The following is a 23507-nucleotide window of genomic DNA, read 5'->3' as shown; positions in this document are numbered from 1 at the left end:
TGGCGTTGACTTCTAAGGCCCTAACTATTCGATCTGGTGGAGCAACGCCCTAGAGTGAAGCCTAGGTTGCCCGGAAAGTAGAAATGACCATAACTTTCATCCTGGTTGCAATTATGCGTTTTATATGATGGAAAAACTGTTGTATTTATATAGTGTTCTATGCTTCTGGCGTTGACTTCTTAGTCCCTAACTATTCCATCTGGTGGAACAACGCCCTAGGGTGAAGCCTAGGTTGCCCGGAACGTAGAAATGACCATAACTTCCACAATGGTTGCAATTATTCGTTTTATACGATGGAAAAGCTGTTGCACCTTTATTGTATTTTATTCATCTGGGGTTGACTTCTAAGGCCTTAGCTATTAGATGTGGTGGAGCAACGCCCTAGAGTGACGCCTAGGTTGCCCGGAACGTAGAAATGACCATTACTTTCACAATGTTTGCAATTATTCATTTTATACGATGGAAAAGCTTTTGTACTTATATTGTATTTTATTCTTCTGGCGTTGACTTCTTAGGCCCTAATTATTCGATCTGGTGGAACAACGCCCTAGAGTGAAGACTAGGTTGCCGTGAACATGGAAATGTCCATTACTTTCACACTGTTTGCTGTTATTCCTGTTATACGATGGAAAAACTTTTGCATCTTTATTGTATTTTATGCTTCTGGCGTTGACTTCAAAGGCCCTAGCTATTCGATTTGTTGGAGCAACGGCCGAGAGTGGGGCCTAGCTTGCCCGGGACATAGAAATGACCATTTCTTTCACACTGTTTGCAAATATACATTATATACGATGGAAAATCTGTTGTATTTATGTTGTATTTTATGCTTCTCGCGTTGACTTCTTAGGCCCTAACTATTTGATCTGGTGGAGCGCCGCCCGAGAGTGAAGCCTAGGTTGCCCGGAACGTAGAAAAGACCATTACCTTCACACTGGTTGCAATTATTCGTTTTATACGATGGAAAAACTGTTTTATTTTTTTTGTATTTGATGCTTCTGGCGTTGACTTCTAAGGCCCTAGCTATTCGATCTGGTCGAGCAACGCCCTAGAGTGAAGCCCAGGTTGCCCGCAACGTAGAAATGACCGTAACTTCCGCACTGGTTGCAATTATTCGTTTTATACGATGGAAAAACTGTTCTATTTATTTTGTATTTTATGCTTCGGGCGTTGATTTCTAAGGCCCTAACTATTCAATCTGTTGGCGCAACGACCAAGGGTGAAGCCTATGTTGCCCGGAAAGTAGAAATGACGTTAACTTTCATACTGGTTGCAATTATTCGTTTTATACGATGGAAAAACTGTTCCATTTATTTTGTATTTTATGCTTCGGGCGTTGACTTCTAAGGCCCTAACTATTCAATCTGCTGGTGCAACGCCCAAGGGTGAAGCCTATGTTGCCCGGAAAGTAGAAATGACGTTAACTTTCATACTGGTTGCAATTATTCGTTTTATACGATGGAAAAACTGTTTTATTTATTTTGAATTTTATGCTTCTGGCGTTGACTTCTAAGGCTCTAACTATTCGATGTGGTGGAGCAACGCCCTACAGTGAAGCCTAGGCTGCCCGGAAAGTAGAAATGACCATAACTTTCATCCTGGTTGCAATTATGCGTTTTATATGATGGAAAAACTGTTGTATTTATATAGTGTTCTATGATTCTGGCGTTGACTTCTTAGTCCCTAACTATTCCATCTGGTGGAACAACGCCCTAGGGTGAAGCCTAGGTAACCTGGAACGTAGAAATGACCATCACTTTCACACGGGTTGCAATTATTCCTGTTATAGGATGGAAAGACTGTTGTATTTTTATTGTATTTTATACTTCAGGCGTTGACTTCTAAGGCCCTAACTATTCGATCTGGTGGAGCAACGCTCTAGAGTGAAGCCTAGGTTCCCCGGAACGGAGAAATGACCATAACCTTCACACCGGTAGCAATTATTCGTTTTATACGATTGAAAAACTGTTCTATTGATTTTGTATTTTATGCTTCGGGCGTTGACTTCTAAGGCCCTAACTATTCAATCTGTTGGTGCAACGCCTAAGGGTGAAGCCTATGTTGCCCCGAAAGTAGAAATGACGTTGACTTTCATACTGGTTGCAATTATTCGTTTTATACGATGGAAAAACTGTTTTAGTTATTTTGTATTTTGTGCTTCGGGCGTAGACTTCTAAGGCCCTAGCTATTCGATCTGGTGGCGCAACGCCCTAGAGTGAAGCCTAGGTTGTCCGGAACGTAGAAATGGCCATATCTTTCACACTGGTTGCTATTACTCGTTTTATACGATGGAAAAACTGTTATATTTATATTGTATTTTATGCTTCTGGCGTTGACTTCTTAGGCCCTAACTGTTCGATCTGGTGGAACAACGTCCTAGGGTGAAGCCTAGGATGCCCGGAAAGTAGAAATGACCATAACTTTCACACTGGTTGCAATTATTCGTTTTATACGATGGAAAAGCTGTTGCACCTTTATTGTATTTTATTCATCTGGGGTTGACTTCTAAGGCCTTAGCTATTAGATGTGGTGGAGCAACGCCCTAGAGTGACGCCTAGGTTGCCCGGAACGTAGAAATGACCATTACTTTCACAATGTTTGCAATTATTCATTTTATACGATGGAAAAGCTTTTGTACTTATATTGTATTTTATTCTTCTGGCGTTGACTTCTTAGGCCCTAATTATTCGATCTGGTGGAACAACGCCCTAGAGTGAAGACTAGGTTGCCGGGAACATGGAAATGACCATTACTTTCACACTGTTTGCTGTTATTCCTGTTATACGATGGAAAAACTTTTGCATCTTTATTGCATTTTATGCTTCTGGCGTTGACTTCAAAGGCCCTAGCTATTCGATTTGTTGGAGCAACGGCCGAGAGTGGGGCCTAGCTTGCCCGGGACATAGAAATGACCATTTCTTTCACACTGTTTGCAAATATACATTATATACGATGGAAAATCTGTTGTATTTATGTTGTATTTTATGCTTCTCGCGTTGACTTCTTAGGCCCTAACTATTTGATCTGGTGGAGCGCCGCCCGAGAGTGAAGCCTAGGTTGCCCGGAACGTAGAAAAGACCATTACCTTCACACTGGTTGCAATTATTCGTTTTATACGATGGAAAAACTGTTTTATTTATTTTGTATTTGATGCTTCTGGCGTTGACTTCTAAGGCCCTAGCTATTCGATCTGGTCGAGCAACGCCCTAGAGTGAAGCCCAGGTTGCCCGCAACGTAGAAATGACCGTAACTTCCGCACTGGTTGCAATTATTCGTTTTATACGATGGAAAAACTGTTCTATTTATTTTGTATTTTATGCTTCGGGCGTTGATTTCTAAGGCCCTAACTATTCAATCTGTTGGCGCAACGACCAAGGGTGAAGCCTATGTTGCCCGGAAAGTAGAAATGACGTTAACTTTCATACTGGTTGCAATTATTCGTTTTATACGATGGAAAAACTGTTTTAGTTATTTTGTATTTTGTGCTTCGGGCGTTGACTTCTAAGGCCCTATCTATTCGATCTGGTGTCGCAACGCCCTAGAGTGACGCCTAGGTTGCCCGGAACGTAGAAATGACCATTACTTTCACAATGTTTGCAAATATACATTATATACGATGGAAAATCTGTTGTATTTATGTTGTATTTTATGCTTCTGGCTTTGACTTCTTAGGCCCTAACTATTTGATCTGGTGGAGCACCGCCCGAAAGTGAAGCCTAGGTTGCCCGGAACGTAGAAAAGACCATTACCTTCACACTGGTTGCAATTATTCGTTTTATACGATGGAAAAACTGTTCCATTTATTTTGTATTTTATGCTTCGGGCGTTGACTTCTAAGGCCCTAACTATTCAATCTGCTGGTGCAACGCCCAAGGGTGAAGCCTATGTTGCCCGGAAAGTAGAAATGACGTTAACTTTCATACTGGTTGCAATTATTCGTTTTATACGATGGAAAAACTGTTTTAGTTATTTTGTATTTTGTGCTTCGGGCGTTGACTTCTAAGGCCCTATCTATTCGATCTCATGTCGCAACGCCCTAGAGTGACGCCTAGGTTGCCCGGAACGTAGAAATGACCATTACTTTCACAATGTTTGCAAATATACATTATATACGATGGAAAATCTGTTGTATTTATGTTGTATTTTATGCTTCTGGCGTTGACTTCTTAGGCCCTAACTATTTGATCTGGTGGAGCACCGCCCGAAAGTGAAGCCTAGGTTGCCCGGAACGTAGAAAAGACCATTACCTTCACACTGGTTGCAATTATTCGTTTTATACGATGGAAAAACTGTTCCATTTATTTTGTATTTTATGCTTCGGGCGTTGACTTCTAAGGCCCTAACTATTCAATCTGCTGGTGCAACGCCCAAGGGTGAAGCCTATGTTGCCCGGAAAGTAGAAATGACGTTAACTTTCATACTGGTTGCAATTATTCGTTTTATACGATGGAAAAACTGTTTTAGTTATTTTGTATTTTGTGCTTCGGGCGTTGACTTCTAAGGCCCTAACGATTCGATCTGGTGGCGCAACGCCCTAGAGTGAAGCCTAGGTTGCCCGGAACGTAGAAATGACCATAACTTTCACACTGGTTGCTACTATTCGTTTTATACGATGGAAAAACTGTTATATTTATATTGTATTTTATGCTTCTGGCGTTGACTTCTTAGGCCCTAACTGTTCGATCTGGTGGAACAACGTCCTATGGTGAAGCCTAGGAAGCCCGGAAAGTAGAAATGACCATAACTTTCACACTGTTGCAAATATTCGTTTTATACGATGGAACAGCTGTTGCATCTTTATTGTATTTTATGAATCTGGAGTTGACTTCTAAGGCGGTAGCTATTAGATGTGTTGGAGCAACGCCCGAGAGCGGGGCCTAGGTTGCCCGGTACATAGAAATGACCATTACTTTCACACTGTTTCCAAATATACATTATATACGATGGAAAATCTGTTGTATTTATGTTGTATTTTATGCTTCTGGCGTTGACTTCTTAGGCCCTAACTATTTGATCTGGTGGAGCACCGCCCTAGAGTGAAGCGTAGGTTGCCCGGAACGTAGAAAAGACCATTACCTTCACACTGGTTGCAATTATTCGTTTTATACGATTGAAAAACTGTTCTATTGATTTTGTATTTTATGCTTCGGGAGTTGACTTCTAAGGCCCTAGCTATTCTAACTGGTCGAGCAGCGCCCTAGAGTGGGGCCTAGGTTGCCCGGAACGGAGAAATGACCATAACTTTCACGCCGGTAGCAATTATTCGTTTTATACGATGGAAAAACTGTTCTATTTATTTTGTATTTTATGCTTCGGGCGTTGATTTCTAAGGCCCTAACTATTCAATCTGTTGGCGCAACGACCAAGGGTGAAGCCTATGTTGCCCGGAAAGTAGAAATGACGTTAACTTTCATACTGGTTGCAATTATTCGTTTTATACTATGGAAAAACTGTTTGATTTATTTTGTATTTTATGCTTCAGGCGTTGACTTCTAAGGCCCTATCTATTCGATCTGGTGTCGCAACGCCCTAGAGTGAAGCCTAGGTTGCCCGGAAAGTAGAAATGACCATAACTTTCATCCTGGTTGCAATTATGCGTTTTATATGATGGAAAAACTGTTGTATTTATATAGTGTTCTATGCTTCTGGCGTTGACTTCTTAGTCCCTAACTATTCCATCTGGTGGAACAACGCCCTAGGGTGAAGCCTAGGTTGCCCGGAACGTAGAAATGACCATAACTTCCACAATGGTTGCAATTATTCGTTTTATACGATGGAAAAGCTATTGTAGTTATATCGTATTTTATGCTTCTGGCGTTGACTTCTTAGGCCCTCACTATTCCATTTGGTGGAACAACGCCCTAGGGTGCAGCCAGGTTGCCCGGAACGGAGAAATGACCATAACTTTCACACTGTTTGCAGTTATTCCTGTTATACGATGGAAAAACTTTTGCATCTTTATTGTACTTTATGCTTCTGGCGTTGACTTCTAAGGCCCTAGCTATTCGATTTGGTGGAGCAGCGCCCGAGAGTGAAGCCTAGGTTGCCCGGAACGTAGAAATGACCATAACTTTCACACTGGTTGCTATCATTCGTTTTATACGATGGAAAAACTGTTATATTTATATTGTATTTTATGCTTCTGGCGCTGACTTCTTAGGCCCTAACTGTTCGATCTGGTGGAACAACGTCATAGGGTGAAGCCTAGGATGCCCGGAAAGTAGAAATGACCATAACTTTCACACTGGCTGCAATTATTCGTTTTATACGATGGAAAAGCTGTGGCTCCTTTATTGTATTTTATTCATCTGGGGTTGACTTCTAAGGCCGTAGCTATTAGATGTGGTGGAGCAACGCCCTAGAGTGACGCCTAAGTTGCCCGGAAAGTTGAAATGACGTTAACTTTCATACTGGCTGCAATCATTCGTTTTATACGATGGAAAAACTGTTTTATTAATTTTGTATTTTATGCTTCGGGCGTTGACTCCTAAGGCCCTAACTATTCGATCTGGTGGCACAACGCCCTAGGGTGAAGCCTAGGTTGCCCGGAACGTAGAAATGACCATAACTTCCACACTGGGTGCTATCATTCGTTTTATACGATGGAAAAACTGTTATATTTATATTGTATTTTATGCTTCTGGCGTTGACTTCTTAGGCCCTAACTGTTCGATCTGGTGGAACAACGTCCTAGGGTGAAGCCTAGGATGCCCGGAAAGTAGAAATGACCATAACTTTCACACTGGTAGCTATTATTCGTTTTATACAATGGAAAAACCGTTCTATTTATTTTGTGTTTTATGCGTCGGGCGTTGACTTCTAAGGGCCTAACTATTCAATCTGTTGGTGCAACGCCCTAGAGTGAAGCCTAGGTTGCCCGGAACGGAGAAATGACCATTACTTTCACAATGTTTGCAATTATTCATTTTATACGATGGAAAAGCATTTGTACTTATATTGTATTTTATTCTTCTGGCGTTGACTTCTTAGGCCCTAACTATTCTATCTGGTGGAGCAACGCCCTAGAGTGAAGCCTAGGTTGCCCGGAACGTAGAAATGACCATTACATTCACACTGGTTGCAATTACTCGTCTTATACGATGGAAAAGCTGTTGTATTAATATCGTATTTTATGCATCCGGCGTTGACTTCTTAGGCCCTAACTATTCCATCTGGTGGAACAACGCCGTTGGGTGAAGCCTAGGTTGCGCGGAACGTAGCAATGACCATAACTTTCACACTGGTAGCAATTATTCGTTTTATACGATGGAAAAACTGTTCTATTTAATTTGTATTTTATGCTTCGGGCATTGACTTCTAAGGCCCTAGCTATTCTATCTGGTCGAGCGACGCCCTAGAGTGAAGCCTAGGTTGCCCGGAACGTAGAAATGACCATAACTTCCACACTGGTTGCAATTATTCGTTTTATACGATGGAAAAGCTGTTGTATTTATATCGTATTTTATGCTTCTGGCGTTGACTTCTAAGGCCCTAGCTATTCGATTTGGTGGAGCAACGCCCGTGAGTGGAGCCTAGGTTGCCCGGTACGTAGAAATGACCATTCCTTTCACACTGTTTGCAAATATACATTATATACGATGGAAAATCAGTTGTATTTATGTTGTATTTTATGCTTCTGGCGTTGACTTCTTAGGCCCTAACTATTTGATCTGGTGGTGCACCGCCCTAGAGTGAAGCCTTGGTTGCCCGGAACGTAGAAAAGACCATTACCTTCACACTGGTTGCAATTATTCCTGTTTTACGATGGAAAAACTGTTGCATCTTTATTGTATTTTATGCTTCTGGCGTTGATTTCTAAGGCCCTAATTATTCGATCTGGTGGAGCAACGCCCTACAGTGAAGCCTAGGTTGCCCGGAACGTAGAAATGACCATTACATTCACACTGGTAGCAATTATTCGTCTTATACGATGGAAAAGCTGTTGTATTTATATCGTATTTTATGCTTCCGGCGTTGACTTCTTAGGCCCTAACTATTCCATCTGGTGGAACAACGCCCTTGGGTGAAGCCTAGGTTGCCCGGAACGTAGAAAAGACCATTACCTTCACACTGGTTGCAATTATTCGTTTTATACGATGGAAAAACTGTTTTATTTATTTTGTATTTTATGCTTCTGGCGTTGACTTCTAAGGCCCTAACTATTCAATCTGGTGGAGCAGCGCCCTAGAGTGGGGCCTAGGTTGCCCGGAACGGAGAAATGACCATAACTTTCACACCGGTAGCAATTATTCGTTTTATACGATGGAAAAACTATTCTATTTATTTTGTATTTTATGCTTCGGGCGTTGACTTCTAAGGCCCTAGCTATTCTATCTGGTCGAGCGACGCCCTAGAGTGTAGCCTAGGTTGCCCGGAACGTAGAAATGACCGTAACTTCCACACTGGTTGCAATTATTCGTTTTATACGATGGAAAAGCTGTTGTATTTATATCGTATTTTATGCATCTGGCGTTGACTTCTAAGGACCCAACTATTCGATCTGGTGGAGTAACGCACTAGGGTGAAGCCTAGGTTGCGCGGAATGTAGAAATGACCATAACTTCCGCACTGGTTGCAATTATTCGTTTTATACGTTGGAAAAGCTGTTGTATTTATATCGTATTTTATGCATCTGGCGTTGACTTCTAAGGACCTAACTATTCGATCTGGTGGAGCAACGCACTAGAGTGAAGTCTAGGTTGCGCGGAATGTAGAAATGACCATAACGTTCACACTGGTAGCAATTATTTGTTTTATACGATGGAAAAACTGTTTTATTTATTTTGTATTTTATGCTTCTGGCGTTGACTTCTAAGGACCTAACTATTCGATCTGGTGGAGCAACGCACTAGAGTGAAGTCTAGGTTGCGCGGAATGTAGAAATGACCATAACGTTCACACTGGTAGCAATTATTCGTTTTATACGATGGAAAAACTGTTTTATTTATTTTGTATTTTATGCTTCGGGCGTTGACTTCTAAGGCCCTAACTATTCGATCTGGTGGGGCAACGCCCTAGAGTGAAGCCTAGGTTACCCAGAAAGTAGAAATGACCATAACTTTCATCCTGGTTGCAATTATTCGTTTTATATGATGGAAGAACTGTTGTATTTTTATAGGGTTTTATGCTTCTGGCGTTGACTTCTAAGGCCCTAACTATTCAATCTGTTGGTGCAACGCCCAAGGGTGAAGCTATGTTGCCCGGAATGTAGAAATGGCGTTAACTTTCATACTGGTCGCAATAATTCGTTTTATACGATGGAAAAACTGTTTTATTTATTTCGTATTTTATGCTTCGGGCGCTGACTTCTAAGGCCCTAACTATTCGATCTGGTGCCGCAACGCCCTAGAGTGAGGCCGAGGTTGCCCGGAACGTAGAAATGACCATAACTTAAACACTGTTTGCAGTTATTCCTGTTATACGATGGAAAAACTTTTGCATCTTTATTGTACTTTATGCTTCTGGCGTTGACTTCTAACGCTCTAGCTATTCGATTTGGTGGAGCAACGCCCGAGAGTGAAGCCTAGGTTGCCCGGAACGTAGAAATGACCATAACTTTCACACTGGTTGCTATCATTCGTTTTATACGATGGAAAAACTGTTACATTTATATTGTATTTTATGCTTCTGGGGTTGACTTCTTAGGCCCTAACTGTTCGATCTGGTGGAACAACGTCCTAGGGTGAAGCCTAGGATGCCCGGAAAGTAGAAATGACCATAACTTTCACACTGGTTGCAATTATTCGTTTTATACGATGGAAAAGCTGTTCTATTTATATCGTATTTTATGCTTCTGGCGTTGACTTCTTAGGCCCTAACTATTCCATCTGGTGGAACAACGCCCTCGGGTGAAGCCTAGGTTGCGCGGAACGTAGAAATGACCTTAACTTTCACACTGGTAGCAATTATTCGTTTTTTACGATGGAAAAACTGTTCTATTTATTTTGTATTTTATGCTACGGGCGTTGACTCCTAAGGCCATAACTATTCAATCTGTTGGTGCAACGCCCAAGGGTGAAGCCTATGTTGCCCGGAATGTAGAAATGACGTTAACTTTCATACTGGTTGCAATTATTCGTTTTATACGATGGAAAAGCTGTTTTATTTATTTTGTATTTTATGCTTCGGGCGTTGACTTCTAAGGCCCTAACTATTCGATCTGGTGGCGCAACGCCCTAGAGTGAAGCCTAGGTTGCCCGGAACGTAGAAATGACCATAACTTCCACACTGGTTGCAATTATCCGTTTTATACGATGGAAAAGCTGTTGTACTTATATTGCGTTTTATCCTTCTGGCGTTGAATTCTAAGTCCCTAGCTATTCGATCTGGTAGAGCAACGCCCTAGGGTGAAACCTAGGTTAGCCGGAACGTAGAAATGACCAGTACATTCGCACTGGTTGCAGTTATTCCTGTAAAACGATGGAAAAACTGTTGCATCTTTATTGTATTTTATGCTTCTGGCGTTGACTTCTAAGTACCTAACTATTCGATCTGGTGGAGCAACGCCCTAGGGTGAAGCCTAGGGTGCCCGGTACGTAGAAATGACCATCACTTTCAAACTGGTTGCAATAATTCCTGTTATATGATGGAAAAACTGTTGTATTTTTATTGCATTTTATGCTTCGGGCATTGACTTCTAAGGCCCTAACTATTCAATCTGTTGGAGCAACGCCCTAGGGTGAAGCCTAGGGTGCCCGGAAAGTAGAAGTGACCATAACTTTCATACTGGTTGCAATTATTCGTTTTATACGATGAAAAAACTGTTCCATTTATTTTGTATTTTATGCTTCTGGCGTTCACTTCTTAGGCCCTAACTATTCGAACTGGTGAAACAACGCCCTAGGGTGAAGCCTAGGTTGCACGGGACGTAGAAATGACCATAACTTTTACACTGGTAGCTATTATTCGTTTTATACAATGGAAAAACCGTTCTATTTACTTTGTGTTTTATGCGTCGGGCGTTGACTTCTAAGGGCCTAACTGATTGACCTGGTGGAGCAACGCCCTAGAGTGAAGCCTAGATTGCCAGGAACGTTGAAGTGACCATAACCTAGACAACTGGTTGCTATTATTCGTTTTATACGATGGAAAAACTGGTATATTTATATTGTATTTTATTCTTATGGCGGTGACTTCTTAGGCCCTAACTGTTCCATCTGGTGGAGCAACGCCCTAGAGTGAAGCCTAGGTTGCCCGGTACGTAGAAATGACCATCACTTTCAAACTGGTTGCAATTATTCCTGTTATAGTGTGTAAAAACTGTTGTATTTTTATTGAATTTTATGCGTCGGGCATTGACTTCTAAGGCCCTAGCTATTCCACCGGTTGGAGCAACGCCCTAGGGTGAAGCCTAGGTCGCCCGGAAAGTAGAAATGACCATAACTTTCATACTGGTTGCAATTATTCGTTTTATATGATGGAAAAACTGTTGTATTTATATTGTATTTTATTCTTCTGGCGTTGACTTCTTAGGCCCTAACTATTCTATCTGGTGGAGCAACGCCCTAGAGTGAAGCCTAGGTTGCCCGGAACGTAGAAATGACCATTACATTCACACTGGTTGCAATTACTCGTCTTATACGATGGAAAAGCTGTTGTATTAATATCGTATTTTATGCATCCGGCGTTGACTTCTTAGGCCCTAACTATTCCATCTGGTGGAACAACGCCGTTGGGTGAAGCCTAGGTTGCGCGGAACGTAGCAATGACCATAACTTTCACACTGGTAGCAATTATTCGTTTTATACGATGGAAAAACTGTTTTATTTATTTTGTATTTTATGCTTCTGGCGTTGACTTCTAAGGCCCTAACTATTCGATCTGGTGGAGCAGCGCCCTAGAGTGGGGCCTAGGTTGCCCGGAACGGAGAAATGACCATAACTTTCACACCGGTAGCAATTATTCGTTTTATACGATGGAAAAACTATTCTATTTATTTTGTATTTTATGCTTCGGGCGTTGACTTCTGAGGCCCTAGCTATTCTATCTGGTCGAGCGACGCCCTAGAGTGTAGCCTAGGTAGCCCGGAACGTAGAAATGACCGTAACTTCCACACTGGTTGCAATTATTCGTTTTATACGATGGAAAAGCTGTTGTATTTATATCGTATTTTATGCATCTGGCGTTGACTTCTAAGAACCCAACTATTCGATCTGGTGGAGTAACGCACTAGGGTGAAGCCTAGGTTGCGCGGAATGTAGAAATGACCATAACTTCCGCACTGGTTGCAATTATTCGTTTTATACGATGGAAAAACTATTCTATTTATTTTGTATTTTATGCTTCGGGCGTTGACTTCTGAGGCCCTAGCTATTCTATCTGGTCGAGCGACGCCCTAGAGTGTAGCCTAGGTAGCCCGGAACGTAGAAATGACCGTAACTTCCACACTGGTTGCAATTATTCGTTTTATACGATGGAAAAGCTGTTGTATTTATATCGTATTTTATGCATCTGGCGTTGACTTCTAAGAACCCAACTATTCGATCTGGTGGAGTAACGCACTAGGGTGAAGCCTAGGTTGCGCGGAATGTAGAAATGACCATAACTTCCGCACTGGTTGCAATTATTCGTTTTATACGATGGAAAAGCTGTTGTATTTATATCGTATTTTATGCATCTGGCGTTGACTTCTAAGGACCTAACTATTCGATCTGGTGGAGCAACGCACTAGAGTGAAGTCTAGGTTGCGCGGAATGTAGAAATGACCATAACGTTCACACTGGTAGCAATTATTCGTTTTATACGATGGAAAAACTGTTTTATTTATTTTGTATTTTATGCTTCGGGCGTTGACTTCTAAGGCCCTAACTATTCGATCTGGTGGGGCAACGCCCTAGAGTGAAGCCTAGGTTACCCAGAAAGTAGAAATGACCATAACTTTCATCCTGGTTGCAATTATTCGTTTTATATGATGGAAAAACTGTTGTATTTTTATAGGGTTTTATGCTTCTGGCGTTGACTTCTAAGGCCCTAACTATTCAATCTGTTGGTGCAACGCCCAAGGGTGAAGCTATGTTGCCCGGAATGTAGAAATGGCGTTAACTTTCATACTGGTCGCAATAATTCGTTTTATACGATGGAAAAACTGTTTTATTTATTTCGTATTTTATGCTTCGGGCGCTGACTTCTAAGGCCCTAACTATTCGATCTGGTGCCGCAACGCCCTAGAGTGAGGCCGAGGTTGCCCGGAACGTAGAAATGACCATAACTTAAACACTGTTTGCAGTTATTCCTGTTATACGATGGAAAAACTTTTGCATCTTTATTGTACTTTATGCTTCTGGCGTTGACTTCTAACGCTCTAGCTATTCGATTTGGTGGAGCAACGCCCGAGAGTGAAGCCTAGGGTGCCCGGAACGTAGAAATGACCATAACTTTCACACTGGTTGCTATCATTCGTTTTATACGATGGAAAAACTGTTACATTTATATTGTATTTTATGCTTCTGGGGTTGACTTCTTAGGCCCTAACTGTTCGATCTGGTGGAACAACGTCCTAGGGTGAAGCCTAGGATGCCCGGAAAGTAGAAATGACCATAACTTTCACACTGGTTGCAATTATTCGTTTTATACGATGGAAAAGCTGTTCTATTTATATCGTATTTTATGCTTCTGGGGTTGACTTCTTAGGCCCTAACTGTTCGATCTGGTGGAACAACGTCCTAGGGTGAAGCCTAGGATGCCCGGAAAGTAGAAATGACCATAACTTTCACACTGGTTGCAATTATTCGTTTTATTGATGGAAAAGCTGTTCTATTTATATCGTATTTTATGCTTCTGGCGTTGACTTCTTAGGCCCTAACTATTCCATCTGGTGGAACAACGCCCTCGGGTGAAGCCTAGGTTGCGCGGAACGTAGAAATGACCTTAACTTTCACACTGGTAGCAATTATTCGTTTTTTACGATGGAAAAACTGTTCTATTTATTTTGTATTTTATGCTACGGGCGTTGACTCCTAAGGCCATAACTATTCAATCTGTTGGTGCAACGCCCAAGGGTGAAGCCTATGTTGCCCGGAATGTAGAAATGACGTTAACTTTCATACTGGTTGCAATTATTCGTTTTATACGATGGAAAAGCTGTTTTATTTATTTTGTATTTTATGCTTCGGGCGTTGACTTCTAAGGCCCTAACTATTCGATCTGGTGGCGCAACGCCCTAGAGTGAAGCCTAGGTTGCCCGGAAAGTAGAAATGACCATAACTTTCATCCTGGTTGCAATTATTCGTTTTATGCGATGGAAAAACTATTTTATTTATTTTGTGTTTTATGCTTCGGGCGTTGACTTCTAAGGCCCTAACTATTCGATCTGGTGGGGCAACGCCCTAGAGTGAAGCCTAGGTTACCCAGAAAGTAGAAATGACCATAACTTTCATCCTGGTTGCAATTATTCGTTTTATATGATGGAAAAACTGTTGTATTTATATAGGGTTTTATGCTTCTGGCGTTGACTTCTAAGGCCCTAACTATTCAATCTGTTGGTGCAACGCCCAAGGGTGAAGCTATGTTGCCCGGAATGTAGAAATGGCGTTAACTTTCATACTGGTCGCAATAATTCGTTTTATACGATGGAAAAACTGTTTTATTTATTTCGTATTTTATGCTTCGGGCGCTGACTTCTAAGGCCCTAACTATTCGATCTGGTGCCGCAACGCCCTAGAGTGAGGCCGAGGTTGCCCGGAACGTAGAAATGACCATAACTTAAACACTGTTTGCAGTTATTCCTGTTATACGATGGAAAAACTTTTGCATCTTTATTGTACTTTATGCTTCTGGCGTTGACTTCTAACGCTCTAGCTATTCGATTTGGTGGAGCAACGCCCGAGAGTGAAGCCTAGGTTGCCCGGAACGTAGAAATGACCATAACTTTCACACTGGTTGCTATCATTCGTTTTATACGATGGAAAAACTGTTACATTTATATTGTATTTTATGCTTCTGGGGTTGACTTCTTAGGCCCTAACTGTTCGATCTGGTGGAACAACGTCCTAGGGTGAAGCCTAGGATGCCCGGAAAGTAGAAATGACCATAACTTTCACACTGGTTGCAATTATTCGTTTTATACGATGGAAAAGCTGTTCTATTTATATCGTATTTTATGCTTCTGGCGTTGACTTCTTAGGCTCTAACTATTCCATCTGGTGGAACAACGCCCTCGGGTGAAGCCTAGGTTGCGCGGAACGTAGAAATGACCTTAACTTTCACACTGGTAGCAATTATTCGTTTTTTACGATGGAAAAACTGTTCTATTTATTTTGTATTTTATGCTACGGGCGTTGACTCCTAAGGCCATAACTATTCAATCTGTTGGTGCAACGCCCAAGGGTGAAGCCTATGTTGCCCGGAATGTCGAAATGACGTTAACTTTCATACTGGTTGCAATTATTCGTTTTATACGATGGAAAAGCTGTTTTATTTATTTTGTATTTTATGCTTCGGGCGTTGACTTCTAAGGCCCTAACTATTCGATCTGGTGGCGCAACGCCCTAGAGTGAAGCCTAGGTTGCCCGGAACGTAGAAATGACCATAACTTCCACACTGGTTGCAATTATTCGTTTTATACGATGGAAAAGCTGTTGTACTTATATTGCGTTTTATCCTTCTGGCGTTGAATTCTAAGTCCCTAGCTATTCGATCTGGTGGAGCAACGCCCTAGAGTGAAGCCTAGGTTGCCCGGAACATAGAAATGACCACAACGTTTACACTGGTAGCTATTATTCGTTTTATACAATGGAAAAGCTGTTCTATTTATTTTGCATTTAATGCTTCGGGCGTTGACTTCTAACGCCCTAACTGATTGACCTGGTGGAGCAACGCCCTAGAGTGAAGCCTAGATTGCCAGGAACGTTGAAATGACCATAACCTAGACAACTGGTTGCTATTATTCGTTTTATACGATGGAAAAACTGGTATATTTATATTGTATTTTATTCTTATGGCGGTGACTTCTTAGGCCCTAACTATTCGATCTGGTGGAGCAACGCCCTAGAGTGAAGCCTAGGTTGCCCGGTACGTAGAAATGACCATCACTTTCAAACTGGTTGCATTTATTCCTGTTATAGGATGTAAAAACTGTTGTATTTTTATTGCATTTTATGCGTCGGGCATTGACTTCTAAGGCCCTAGCTATTCCACCGGTTGGGGCAACGCCCTAGGGTGAAGCCTAGGTCGCCCGGAAAGTAGAAATGACCATAACTTTCATACTGGTTGCAATTATTCGTTTTATATGATGGAAAAACTGTTGTATTTATATAGGGTTTTATGCTTCTGGCGTTGACTTCTAAGGCCCTAACTATTCAATCTGTTGGTGCAACGCCCAAGGGTGAAGCTATGTTGCCCGGAATGTAGAAATGGCGTTAACTTTCATACTGGTTGCAATAATTCGTTTTATACGATGGAAAAACTGTTTTATTTATTTCGTATTTTATGCTTCGGGCGCTGACTTCTAAGGCCCTAACTATTCGATCTGGTGCCGCAACGCCCTAGAGTGAGTCCGAGGTTGCCCGGAACGTAGAAATGACCATAACTTAAACACTGTTTGCAGTTATTCCTGTTATACGATGGAAAAACTTTTGCATCTTTATTGTACTTTATGCTTCTGGCGTTGACTTCTAACGCCCTAGCTATTCGATTTGGTGGAGCAACGCCCGAGAGTGAAGCCTAGGTTGCCCGGAACGTAGAAATGACCATAACTTTCACACTGGTTGCTATCATTCGTTTTATACGATGGAAAAACTGTTACATTTGTATTGTATTTTATGCTTCTGGGGTTGACTTCTTAGGCCCTAACTGTTCGATCTGGTGGAACAACGTCCTAGGGTGAAGCCTAGGATGCCCGGAAAGTAGAAATGACCATAACTTTCACACTGGTTGCAATTATTCGTTTTATACGATGGAAAAGCTGTTCTATTTATATCGTATTTTATGCTTCTGGCGTTGACTTCTTAGGCTCTAACTATTCCATCTGGTGGAACAACGCCCTCGGGTGAAGCCTAGGTTGCACGGGACGTAGAAATGACCATACTTTCACACTGGTAGCAATTATTCCTGTTATATGATGGAAAAACTGTTGTATTTTTATTGCATTTTATGCTTCGGGCATTGACTTCTAAGGCCCTAACTATTCAATCTGTTGGAGCAACGCCCTAGAGTGAAGCCTAGGGTGCCCGGAAAGTAGAAGTGACCATAACTTTCATACTGGTTGCAATTATTCGTATTATACGATGAAAAAACTGTTGTATTTATATTGTATTTTATGCTTCTGGCGTTCACTTCTTAGGCCCTAACTATTCGAACTGGTGAAACGACGCCCTAGGGTGAAGCCTAGGTTGCCCGGGACGTAGAAATGACCATAACTTTCACACTGGTAGCAATTATTCGTTTTATACAATGGAAAAACTGCTCCATTTATTTTGTATTTAATGCTTCGGGCGTTGACTTCTAAGGCCCTAACATTTGATCTGGTGGAGCAACGCCCTAGAGTGAAGCCTAGGTTGACCGGAACGTAGAAATGACAATAACTTTCACACTGGTTGCAATTATTCCTGTTCTACGATGGACAAACTGTTGTATTGATATCGTATTTTATGCTTCTGGCGTTGACGTCTAAGGCCCTAACTATTCGATCTGGTGGAGCAACGCTCTAGAGTGAAGTCTAGGTTGCTCGGAATGTAGGAATGACCATAAATTTCACACTGGTTGCAATTATCCATTTTATACGATGGAAAAACTGTTGCATCTTTATCGTATTTTATGCTTCTGGTGTGGACTTCTAAGGCCCTAACTATTCGATCTGGTGGAGCAACGCCCTAGAGTGAAGCCTAGGTTGCCCGGAACATAGAAATGACCACAACTTTTACACTGGTAGCTATTATTCGTTTTATACAATGGAAAAGCTGTTCTATTTATTTTGCATTTAATGCTTCGGGCGTTGACTTCTAACGCCCTAACTGATTGACCTGGTGGAGCAACGCCCTAGAGTGAAGCCTAGATTGCCAGGAACGTTGAAATGACCATAACCTAGACAACTGGTTGCTATTATTCGTTTTATACGATGGAAAAACTGGTATATTTATATTGTATTTTATTCTTATGGCGGTGACTTCTTAGGCCCTAACTATTCGATCTGGTGGAGCAACGCCCTAGAGTGAAGCCTAGGTTGCCCGGTACGTAGAAATGACCATCACTTTCAAACTGGTTGCATTTATTCCTGTTATAGGATGTAAAAACTGTTGTATTTTTATTGCATTTTATGCGTCGGGCATTGACTTCTAAGGCCCTAGCTATTCCACCGGTTGGGGCAACGCCCTAGGGTGAAGCCTAGGTCGCCCGGAAAGTAGAAATGACCATAACTTTCATACTGGTTGCAATTATTCGTTTTATATGATGGAAAAACTGTTGTATTTATATAGGGTTTTATGCTTCTGGCGTTGACTTCTAAGGCCCTAACTATTCAATCTGTTGGTGCAACGCCCAAGGGTGAAGCTATGTTGCCCGGAATGTAGAAATGGCGTTAACTTTCATACTGGTTGCAATAATTCGTTTTATAGGATGGAAAAACTGTTTTATTTATTTCGTATTTTATGCTTCGGGCGCTGACTTCTAAGGCCCTAACTATTCGATCTGGTGCCGCAACGCCCTAGAGTGAGTCCGAGGTTGCCCGGAACGTAGAAATGACCATAACTTAAACACTGTTTGCAGTTATTCCTGTTATACGATGGAAAAACTTTTGCATCTTTATTGTACTTTATGCTTCTGGCGTTGACTTCTAACGCCCTAGCTATTCGATTTGGTGGAGCAACGCCCGAGAGTGAAGCCTAGGTTGCCCGGAACGTAGAAATGACCATAACTTTCACACTGGTTGCTATCATTCGTTTTATACGATGGAAAAACTGTTACATTTATATTGTATTTTATGCTTCTGGGGTTGACTTCTTAGGCCCTAACTGTTCGATCTGGTGGAACAACGTCCTAGGGTGAAGCCTAGGATGCCCGGAAAGTAGAAATGACCATAACTTTCACACTGGTTGCAATTATTCGTTTTATACGATGGAAAAGCTGTTCTATTTATATCGTATTTTATGCTTCTGGCGTTGACTTCTTAGGCTCTAACTATTCCATCTGGTGGAACAACGCCCTCGGGTGAAGCCTAGGTTGCGCGGAACGTAGAAATGACCTTAACTTTCACACTGGTAGCAATTATTCGTTTTTTACGATGGAAAAACTGTTCTATTTATTTTGTATTTTATGCTACGGGCGTTGACTCCTAAGGCCATAACTATTCAATCTGTTGGTGCAACGCCCAAGGGTGAATCCTATGTTGCCCGGAATGTAGAAATGACGTTAACTTTCATACTGGTTGCAATTATTCGTTTTATACGATGGAAAAGCTGTTTTATTTATATAGTGTTTTATGCTTCTGGCGTTGACTTCTTAGTCCCTATCTATTCCATCTGGTGGAACAACGCCCTAGGGTGAAGCCTAGGTTACCTGGAACGTAGAAATGACCATCACTTTCACACTGGTAGCAATTATTCGTTTTATACGATGGAAAAACAGTTTTATTTATTTTGTATTTTATGCTTCTGGCGTTGACTTCTAAGGCCCTAACTATTCGATCTGTTGGCGCAACGCCCCAGAGTGAAGCCTAGGTTGCCCGGAACGTAGAAATGACCATAACTTTCACGCCGGTAGCAATTATTCGTTTTATACGATGGAAAAACTGTTATACTTATATTGTATTTTATGCTTCTGGCGTTGACTTCTTAGGCCCTAACTGTTCGATCTGGTGGAACAATGTCCTAGGGTGAAGCCTAGGATGCCCGGAACGTAGAAATGACCATAACTTTTACACTGGTAGCTATTATTCGTTTTATACAATGGAAAAACCGTTCTATTTATTTTGTGTTTTATGCGTCGGGCGTTGACTTCTAAGGGCCTAACTATTCAATCTGTTGGTGCAACGCCCTAGAGTGAAGCCTAGGTTGCCCGGAACGGAGAAATGACCATTACTTTCACAATGTTTGCAATTATTCATTTTATACGATGGAAAAGCATTTGTACTTATATTGTATTTTATTCTTCTGGCGTTGACTTCTTAGGCCCTAACTATTCTATCTGGTGGAGCAACGCCCTAGAGTGAAGCCTAGGTTGCCCGGAACGTAGAAATGACCATTACATTCACACTGGTTGCAATTACTCGTCTTATACGATGGAAAAGCTGTTGTATTAATATCGTATTTTATGCATCCGGCGTTGACTTCTTAGGCCCTAACTATTCCATCTGGTGGAACAACGCCGTTGGGTGAAGCCTAGGTTGCGCGGAACGTAGCAATGACCATAACTTTCACACTGGTAGCAATTATTCGTTTTATACGATGGAAAAACTGTTCTATTTAATTTGTATTTTATGCTTCGGGCATTGACTTCTAAGGCCCTAGCTATTCTATCTGGTCGAGCGACGCCCTAGAGTGAAGCCTATGTTGCCCGGAACGTAGAAATGACCATAACTTCCACACTGGTTGCAATTATTCGTTTTATACGATGGAAAAGCTGTTGTATTTATATCGTATTTGATGCTTCTGGCGTTGACTTCTAAGGCCCTAGCTATTCGATTTGGTGGAGCAACGCCCGCGAGTGGAGCCTAGGTTGCCCGGTACGTAGAAATGACCATTCCTTTCACACTGTTTGCAAATATACATTATATACGATGGAAAATCAGTTGTATTTATGTTGTATTTTATGCTTCTGGCGTTGACTTCTTAGGCCCTAACTATTTGATCTGGTGGTGCACCGCCCTAGAGTGAAGCCTTGGTTGCCCGGAACGTTGAAAATACCATTACCTTCACACTGGTTGCAATTATTCCTGTTTTACGATGGAAAAACTGTTCTATTTATTTTGTATTTTATGCTACGGGCGTTGACTCCTAAGGCCATAACTATTCAATCTGTTGGTGCAACGCCCAAGGGTGAAGCCTATGTTGCCCGGAATGTAGAAATGACGTTAACTTTCATACTGGTTGCAATTATTCGTTTTATACGATGGAAAAGCTGTTTTATTTATTTTGTATTTTATGCTTCGGGCGTTGACTTCTAAGGCCCTAACTATTCGATCTGGTGGCGCAACGCCCTAGAGTGAAGCCTAGGTTGCCCGGAACGTAGAAATGGCCATAACTTCCACACTGGTTGCAATTATTCGTTTTATACGATGGAAAAGCTGTTGTACTTATATTGCGTTTTATCCTTCTGGCGTTGAATTCTAAGTCCCTAGCTATTCGATCTGGTAGAGCAACGCCCTAGGGTGAAACCTAGGTTAGCCGGAACGTAGAAATGACCAGTACATTCGCACTGGTTGCAGTTATTCCTGTAAAACGATGGAAAAACTGTTGCATCTTTATTGCATTTTATGCTTCTGGCGTTGACTTCTAAGGCCCTAACTATTCGGTCAGGTAGAGCAACGCCCTAGAGTGTCGCCTAGGTTGCCCGGGACGTAGAAATGACCATTACTTTCACAATGTTTGCAACTACTCATTTTATACGATGGAATAACTGTTGTACTTATATTGTATTTTATCCTCCTGGCGTTGAATTCTTAGGCCCTAACTATTCCCTCTGGTGGATCATCGCCGTAGAGTGAAACCTACGTTGGCGGGAACGTAGAAATGACCATTACTTTCACACTCGTTGCAATTATTCGTTTTATACGATGGAAAAGCTGTCGTATTTATATCGTATTTTATGCTTCTGGCGTTGACTTCTTAGGACCTAACTATTCGATCTGGTGGAGCAACGCCCTAGAGTGAAGCCTAGGTTGCCCGGAACGTAGAAATGACCATAACATTCTCACTGGTTGCTATCATTCGTTTTATACGATGGAAAAACTGTTACATTTGTATTGTATTTTATGCTTCTGGGGTTGACTTCTTAGGCCCTAACTGTTCGATCTGGTGGAACAACGTCCTAGGGTGAAGCCTAGGATGCCCGGAAAGTAGAAATGACCATACTTTCACACTGGTAGCAATTATTCCTGTTATATGATGGAAAAACTGTTGTATTTTTATTGCATTTTATGCTTCGGGCATTGACTTCTAAGGCCCTAACTATTCAATCTGTTGGAGCAACGCCCTAGAGTGAAGCCTAGGGTGCCCGGAAAGTAGAAGTGACCATAACTTTCATACTGGTTGCAATTATTCGTATTATACGATGAAAAAACTGTTGTATTTATATTGTATTTTATGCTTCTGGCGTTCACTTCTTAGGCCCTAACTATTCGAACTGGTGAAACGACGCCCTAGGGTGAAGCCTAGGTTGCCCGGGACGTAGAAATGACCATAACTTTCACACTGGTAGCAATTATTCGTTTTATACAATGGAAAAACTGCTCCATTTATTTTGTATTTAATGCTTCGGCCGTTGACTTCTAAGGCCCTAACATTTGATCTGGTGGAGCAACGCCCTAGAGTGAAGCCTAGGTTGACCGGAACGTAGAAATGACAATAACTTTCACACTGGTTGCAATTATTCCTGTTCTACGATGGACAAACTGTTGTATTGATATCGTATTTTATGCTTCTGGCGTTGACGTCTAAGGCCCTAACTATTCGATCTGGTGGAGCAACGCTCTAGAGTGAAGTCTAGGTTGCTCGGAATGTAGGAATGACCATAAATTTCACACTGGTTGCAATTATCCATTTTATACGATGGAAAAACTGTTGCATCTTTATCGTATTTTATGCTTCTGGTGTGGACTTCTAAGGCCCTAACTATTCGATCTGGTGGAGCAACGCCCTAGAGTGAAGCCTAGGTTGCCCGGAACATAGAAATGACCACAACTTTTACACTGGTAGCTATTATTCGTTTTATACAATGGAAAAGCTGTTCTATTTATTTTGCATTTAATGCTTCGGGCGTTGACTTCTAACGCCCTAACTGATTGACCTGGTGGAGCAACGCCCTAGAGTGAAGCCTAGATTGCCAGGAACGTTGAAATGACCATAACCTAGACAACTGGTTGCTATTATTCGTTTTATACGATGGAAAAACTGGTATATTTATATTGTATTTTATTCTTATGGCGGTGACTTCTTAGGCCCTAACTATTCGATCTGGTGGAGCAACGCCCTAGAGTGAAGCCTAGGTTGCCCGGTACGTAGAAATGACCATCACTTTCAAACTGGTTGCATTTATTCCTGTTATAGGATGTAAAAACTGTTGTATTTTTATTGCATTTTATGCGTCGGGCATTGACTTCTAAGGCCCTAGCTATTCCACCGGTTGGGGCAACGCCCTAGGGTGCAGCCTAGGTCGCCCGGAAAGTAGAAATGACCATAACTTTCATACTGGTTGCAATTATTCGTTTTATATGATGGAAAAACTGTTGTATTTATATAGGGTTTTATGCTTCTGGCGTTGACTTCTAAGGCCCTAACTATTCAATCTGTTGGTGCAACGCCCAAGGGTGAAGCTATGTTGCCCGGAATGTAGAAATGGCGTTAACTTTCATACTGGTTGCA

The sequence above is a fragment of the Calliopsis andreniformis genome, unplaced genomic scaffold (genome assembly GCF_051401765.1).
Source record: "Calliopsis andreniformis isolate RMS-2024a unplaced genomic scaffold, iyCalAndr_principal scaffold0002, whole genome shotgun sequence".
Lineage (NCBI taxonomy): Eukaryota > Metazoa > Arthropoda > Insecta > Hymenoptera > Andrenidae > Calliopsis > Calliopsis andreniformis.
This window is presented reverse-complemented; position numbering follows the sequence as displayed.